Here is a 7,896-nt window from a genome sequence, read left to right on the forward strand (position 1 = left end):
TATACTGTATGTCTGTTATTGGTGAACCAAAGACAATTTTCCACCATTGTGGACAATAAAGTTTTAATTTATTCTATTCTATTAACAAGCCAATTAATCACCATAGCAACTCCAGCCCAAGCTGTATGTGTCTCACAGCAGACAGATTCTCCAGTTGGCCTGTTGTGTGTATAGATGACAGAATGTATAAGATAAGATTGTCACACCCTCGCCCTTTTAGTTAAGTCACTTTTTCTTTCTCCTAGTGTCTCTTGTCTTATGTTTCCTGTTTCATTTTGATACTCATCTCTTGTCTCGGTTCAGGTCCTTCGCTTCCTGCCCTCATATGTGTGTGATTACCTGCCTTGCACTAATGGGTTGCACCCTTTGGCCCTGCCTTTGCCTGCCATTTCTGTACCTTTGCTTCATTGAAGGACTGTTTTCTGTTTACCACCAAGCACGATTCAGCTTTTGAGTCTCTGCTCAGGTCAGCCGTTACAATGATAAGATATTCCTTTATTAATCCCATGATGGGGAAACTTATAGTATTGCAGCAGCAAAGCGGACGGTAAAAATAGAAGACCATCAATAAAAAAGAATGAAGAAAAATAAATAATATAGAGATCTTGCTGGATCTACCATACGGGCAATCTGGGCAAGTGCCCAGGGGCCCTTGAGTAAAAAGGGGCCCTCAATGATGGGAGAAAAAAAATGTGTGCACTTTTTTATTGTTGGGCTCCACAGCAAGACGACACAAGGCTTTAACATTTCTCTTGATGTTGAAAATGAAGGTCACTGTCAAAAATCTAACGTCCAAAAAGAAATATGGAGTTATGAGGTTTTTACCTGACAGCAGCTTTATCCAATCAGAATAAAATAAAACCTAGCATGAGCTTCGGCAGTGCCCACGGACCCCTGGCAGTATTAATCCAGCCTCGTGTATAGATGACAGGATGTGAGGAGAAGGTGTCAGTTAACTATTCTGGAAACTGTTACAAGGTGATATTGATGTTAAGGAGATACTAATATTTGTTTGTTGCTTGTACAGTAAGTAGTACTTCTTGTGCATCCCTTGTTTAATTACAATAGTAATGATAATTACCCTCCTATTATAGACCACACACAGACTCACCATCACATCCCTACATTGTGGCAGACTAATGGATTGGATTAAGAAACTGTAAGTAAATGTGTCTTAAACTGTCAGTAAAGTCCTATGAATCAGTCCAGTCTGTGTCCTGACCCGGCATCAACACTCCTGAGCAACTAAAAACTTCAGATTCACTGTTCTAAGGCAGTTAGCAATGTCAATTGTTTGCATATTCAAGTTATAATTTCAATTTATTTAGCATTTTTCTAAAACCTTTCGTCTCATAAAATCCTTTTAATTTAACATTGGATGGCCTCAATATCTGTTAGAGAAAACTTTGAGTCTGAGCTGATAGAACAGGTAGAACAGCACTGAGCGCGTCTTCTTTGTTAACTCTTTCCTGTTCTGTTCTATAAAAAAAGTTTTACTTACTTAACTATCACAGATTGAGTACGGAGCAGCAGCTGTGATGATCCAAACTAATCGACTAATCGAAGTCACTGACAGCAACAATAACTGATATCAGCTGGCAAATCAAAATAAAAGGCAGCAGGTAGAAGCACAATTACAGACGCCTTGAACAGGAAACAGGCAGGATGGTGAAAGCACAGTGGAAACCTGAGCAACAAGGAAATACTGATGATCTGGGAGGGAGCAGGTGGAGCTCAGCTGGGAGCGTTATCATGGATCCCACTGCTTCTCTTGACAGGACCTGCCCTTCTCTGCCTCTGATAGGCCAGTACTTATTGCCTTTGTTGCTTGGGTTGGTTAGGTTTAGGAGGAGTGAGATTGGTAAGGGTAACAACATCAAGGTAAGCCAATCTGAGTCAGAGTAGGGCGGGTCTTGGCATGAAACAAAGCAAAAACAAACATTATGATGCAGGGTTAGGGTTAACTGAGGCTGCCGTTGTGATAGACTGTAACACAGCGGGTGAGAATGATCCATTTGCTCCTTTATTTCGGTATATATAGTTTATAGTATATATAGCTTATTATTTGAACCATGCTTGTTAATAGTTTATTTAGCCATAGGTCAGTCAGTAATCAGTAACTTGCAGACAGAGAAAAGGTCTGTAATAGGATGAGTTCATTGCTATCATCTCAAGAGCAGGGAAAGTCCGATATGTCCTCGAGTCAAGGAAGGAAGGGAGGAAGAAGGAAGGAAGGGAGGAAGAAGGAAGGAAGGGAGGAAGAAGGAAAGAAAGGAGGGAGGAAGGAAGGAGGGAAGGAATGAAGGAAAGGAGGGAGGAAAGGAAGGAAAGAAGGTAGGAGGGAAGGAAGGAAGGAAAGGAAGTAAGGTAGGAGGGAAGGAAGGAAAAGAAGGAAGGAAGGAAGGTAAGAGGGAAGGAAGGAAGGAAAGGAGGGAGGAAAGGAAGGAAGGAACGTAGTAGGGAAAGGAGGGAGGAAAGGAAGGAAGGACAGAGGAAAGAAGGAAGGGAGCAAGGTAGGGGGGAGGAAAGAAAGAGAGAAGGAGGGAGAGAGGAAAGAAGGAAGGGAGGAAGGAAAGGAAGGAAGGAAGGGAGCAGGGAAGGAAATAAGGAGGGAGGAAAGAAGGAAGGGAGGAAGGTAGGGGGGAGGAAAGATAGAGATAAGGAGAGAGGGAGGAAAGAAGGAAGGGAGGAAGGAAGGAAGAAAGGGGGATGGAGGAAGGAAATAAGGAAGGAAGGAAAGAGGGAGGGAGGAAGGACAGACTGAAGGAAGTAAGGGAGGAAAGAAGGAACAGTCAAAACTGACGGGGTCAATTTGACCCGGGAGGACGACACGAAGGTTAATCAGTAACTTGCAGACAGAGAAAAGGTCTGTAATAGGATGAGTTCATTGCTATCATCTCAAGAGCAGGGAAAGTCCGATATGAGAATGATGGCTAGCAATCACACCTGCACAAACCAACTGATTAAACCTTGTGGTTTGGGCCCTTGGTGCGTTCTACGGGTCTTCAGGTGGGCCCCGCCTTTCACCGGTGTTTCACCAATTTCAGCCCATGACACCTCTGAAGGTGGTCCAGCATCCTGGGGCAGATCCCTCGGCTCCTCGGGCTGCACAACCACGCTGCTCTGTGTTTTCTCCTCTCTGCTGGATGAATGAATTCAGCGCTGGCGAGTGATGCTGCCTCTGCTTGCCTAGTGATATTAGCCACAAGCCTTCTTCACATACTCTACCGGGTTATATTTGGTTACAGTTCACATACAAGTAAAACACAGACAAGTCTTGTTAAGTTTAATTTATTGTTTACTGGTTTAGTTCTGAGTTCCATAAGTTAATATTTTCCTTTTGTGCCACATATCATACCCATCATGTGTTCCACAGACAAAAGGAAGGGGCAACCATCTACTTCCTGTATTTATACACTGGCTAAATTAAATTGAGTAAGTTACTGATGTTGATTGTGATCTGTTTATGTATGACTGCAAATGTGTTATATGGAAGCTGCATGAAAATGTTTCTACATGGAAGTTAGTAAAATATAATGACTTTATAACTTGTTTGAAGAGAGGTGTCATGGCTGTGTCTGACTAACTGTGTGTGCATGACATTCACAAGCAGCCCATGATGTCAAACACAGATCAAACAGATTCACAATGTAAAGATCAACCACAAACTCTACAGAGTGGAATATATGTCGTCTCTTTTCTTTCAGGTCAGTGTTACGGCTAAGCAGCAACTCAGGTTAAGGTAACTGAGCTTGAACAATGCTGAGCTTGCTTTAGGGATCCGGATCCAATGAAAAATGAACCAGACTAACAAATTAAGCCTGGTTTATTTGGTAATCCTGCTTTATGGAACCGGAGCTGCCGCGGGCCGAGGCTGGGGAACTCGTACCAGGCGGTGGCCCCGTTCAGAGGTTTGCTGCGGGGTTTGTTGATGCAGTAGCAGACGCCCATCTTCTCCAGGAGCTCCATGATGAGATGGAGGTCCTGCTGTCCTACACATATTTTTTTGGGAAATTTTGATCATTTAACTTAAACTATACCTAATTTTTTAGTTAATGCCTGTTGTCCACCCGGGTCAAAACTGACCTGAAGACGACAGGAGGGTTAAATATGTGTTCCTCATTATTCTGTCTGGAAGAGGAAGTGGATTTAAGTTCTGGCTTCAAATCAGTGGTGAATTTAGACTATTTTATGGGTGCTCAAGCCCCCCTAAATCTGATCCCAGCACCCCTAAAAATGAATGAATTATTATTGTTTTTATTGTTTTACAGCCTGTCTGTTAGAGATGGACAAACTATCATGCTGCAGGTTCAATGGTTTTATTTTAACAGCTTTAATGTACTTTAGATCGTTCTGTCATTAATATATAATCTTTCCTTCAGGGTTCATTAACTATCTAACCTCTCTGTAGAAATATGTCATTGTTTATTCTTAACCATTATTATTATTATACACTATAGTAAACCACTCTACTATGTATTAATATTTATTGTTATTATTTACGTTATCTAGTGAAATGAGTCATTTAGCAGGTTTGAACACTTGCTTCAAATCATCCAGCAGACTCAGTTTTTATGACTTATTTGTTCTCCATTGATTGTTTTTATGTTTTTATGTTTTTATGTTTGTATCCTCCCAAACACGATTTTAATGACAAGCTTTTATTAATTAATGTAATGAGAAGTTCACTGTAAAAGTTGATGAAGTCTACAAAGACACAAAAACCATCAAAGGTGGGATGTGGGGGTTATTTTATGAAGGAGCTGTCACCTGTCAAAACTGTAAAGAGAACTGTCACTATCCTGAATGCACAGTGGCCTGGGGTCCTTCAACATGTGTGGTCATGAAGGATGGTCACTGCACATCATGTACAGGGAAGTGTCCTGTATCAGATCATGTGAAAGAGGAGTGGATTTATGTGACCAAGACCAGGTATGTTAAAACGACTCTACAAGATATGAAAGAAAAGTATGAAGAGAATAAATCAAAAAGTGAGAAGAAGAAGAGCCTGATGGAATATCTGCAAACAGAGATGGAGGAACTGAAAGCAGAGAAGATAAAGTTGCTGGATGAGTCCTACCAACATGTTGTTAAACTGGAGCAGATCGCCCTGAATGATAATTCACTGTCCACTTATGCCAACTTGGACTTCCTGATTGAGAAGATGAAGGAGAGAAGAGACACAGAGAAGGTGAAGAAGCTGGAGGAGATGAAGAGACGAATAGAGAAAGGAAACAAATCTGTGCTGAAGTACATGTTTGGTAAACTAAAATTTTGGTAAAACAGAGATGCAGCGATGTGTGAGAACAACATCAGACAGCTGAGTAAACAACAAGATCTACACTGTTCATACAAATGTTTAAACATCACAAACATTATTTCATTATAATCCTTTTAATTACAATGTTGATGTAGAAACTATATCAGTAAATAGAAATGCAAACTGCAATACTGTCACTTCACTGTACAAAAAAGTTTATATGACAACTGTCTGTTTTCTTCTTATCAATACTCACCAAGAAACAAGAAGCACACACCTGCTTTCAGTAGTTGGAGTAGGGGATTATAGAAACCTGATGGACATTTCTCTGCCATGTTCACACAATCTAATTGTTTCTATTTCTTACATTTATTTTGACTTTAAGTTTTGATGCATATCTTTTGCTTATATTTTGATGGAGTTTAAATAGAACTGAGCAATAGTTTTGTTTTATATGTAATATTTTTGACATTTATAAAAACTATTTTTTATATATTTCAGATTTTTGTTTTAATTTACACACAACTGCACAACGCAGGCAAGTGCTGAACTGAGTTTTGCCATGCTTACATTACATTTATAACTGACTTCAAATACCTTATGTTAATCATATTATATCTGTATAATCACTGTGGAATGATGCTAAATGCTAATTGATGAGGACTTGGGTTGATTGGAGGTGTGGGAACACCCAAAGGGAGGATTATATGGTTTTGTATTTGCTTCTGTTTGATCCGATTTTCTTCACGTGTATTTGAATCATACAGCTTGTAATGATGAGTTTAATATTTCAGATCACACAGGCCATGTGGGAACACTTGTATTCATTCATGTTGTTTATTTTCTAAGCAGTGATATTTGAGTGGTTGCAGTATATTGTGTTATTCTACATGAAATCATTTTTCTGTGAATGATGAATAAAATGTGAGCTTGATGAAATCAGTTTGCTCAGAGTGTCTTCACTGGATCATCAGCTGCTTTCTGAGTCTGTTGAAGCTTCTGCTGAACTTTGTTCATTAAATGTCTGTTTGACTTTATTCTGAGCAGCAAGTCTGACAGAGACTCAAAGAAAACACAGCTCACAGCATCATAATGAACATATCCTGAAGAATATTACATCCACTCTGGATAATGATGTTTTCTGTAGTGACCACTAGATGGAGCCACAGCTGATGTGGACTGAAGGAAACCTGAGCACACTGACCTGATATTACAAGAAGGATCAAGTGTTTAAACTGTGCACACTTCAAGTAGTATTATATAACAGTAATACATTTATATTACATTTAAAATGTTATTTTTTTAACTTCAGTCTACAATCTGAACAAGAACATCCATGTAATAGAAAATATGCAAACAATATATCTCTCTATCCATCCATCTATATCCAATAACATTCATGTACTATTAATGCATTCAGTAACCTACACTTCTTCCCCGGAGTTGTCTGTGCTTTCTCATCTCACAGGCAATCTGGGCCTGTAGACGTCCGGATGACAGATTCCAGTCCCGGACCTTCTAGTTTCAATGTTTATTTTCAATGTGCTACTCTCTCTCTCTCCTATTCTTCCTCTCTCTCCCCTCTACCCCAACCGGTCGAGGCAGATGGCCGCCCACTTTGAGCCTGGTTCTGCCTGAGGTTTCTTCCTGTTAAAAGGGAGTTTTTTCTTGCCATTGTCGCTAAATGCTTGCTCATGTGGGAATGTTGGGTCTCTTTATAAATTAAAACTTGAAGAGTACGGTTTAGAACCTGCTCTATGTGTAAAGTGCCTTGAGATAACTTTGTTGTGATTTGGCGCTATACAAATAAAGATTGATTGATTGATTGATATCATTAAAAAACGTTTTCATTAAAACAAACAAACAAGATCAACAGAAACCTACATACTGAAAATTAATATATTAATAATACAGTTTTTGAGGTATTCAAATTAAAATGGTGAGTGTGACCACCAAACCCATTTCACTGCCTCTGTATATCAATAAAGTTAAATTGAATCTCTAATTAATTGAGTAATTCCTCATTTTGTCCACCAGGTGGAAACTGTCCATGTTGGTCACTGAGCAGCATCACAGAGAAATCACATTTATAAACTATTTGAGTTCATTAGTGTTTTACTGTATCATGTAAATCATTTTCTTTATTAATGAGGATTGTTTTTTTGTTTTTTACATATTTCTAAACATTTACAGCTCATTCAATCACGTACACACACTCACACATTCACACATTTATTTATCATTACATGTGCAGGACTGGGGAACACTGCATTGTATTCTCCCATAGAGCTAAATACAGCTAAATGATGTCATCTGGTGAAAAACTAAAACTAAAACTAAACATTTGAAGCCCTGGCTCTAAAATGAAAGTCCAGAACACAGGAACGCATGAAAGAGTCATTTTTTAGCAGAGGGGTCAAACAATGTAGTTATAATGGGTTTCAATGGGGAAATGTTTGCGATTCTGCACGGCTCACAAACACAACTCATACAAAACATTTCTTAAAGCAGCAAATAAAAAACAAGCCCTCAAATATAATAGTGTAGACGTTACCTTTGGATAATGTTTAATGTGTAATGTTTTCAGCCATCTCCATGGTAAATTAATTTGTTGAACAGTTATTGACTTTGTTGAT

This window comes from Scomber scombrus, chromosome 15 (assembly GCF_963691925.1).
Source record: "Scomber scombrus chromosome 15, fScoSco1.1, whole genome shotgun sequence".
Classification (NCBI taxonomy): Eukaryota; Metazoa; Chordata; class Actinopteri; order Scombriformes; family Scombridae; genus Scomber; species Scomber scombrus.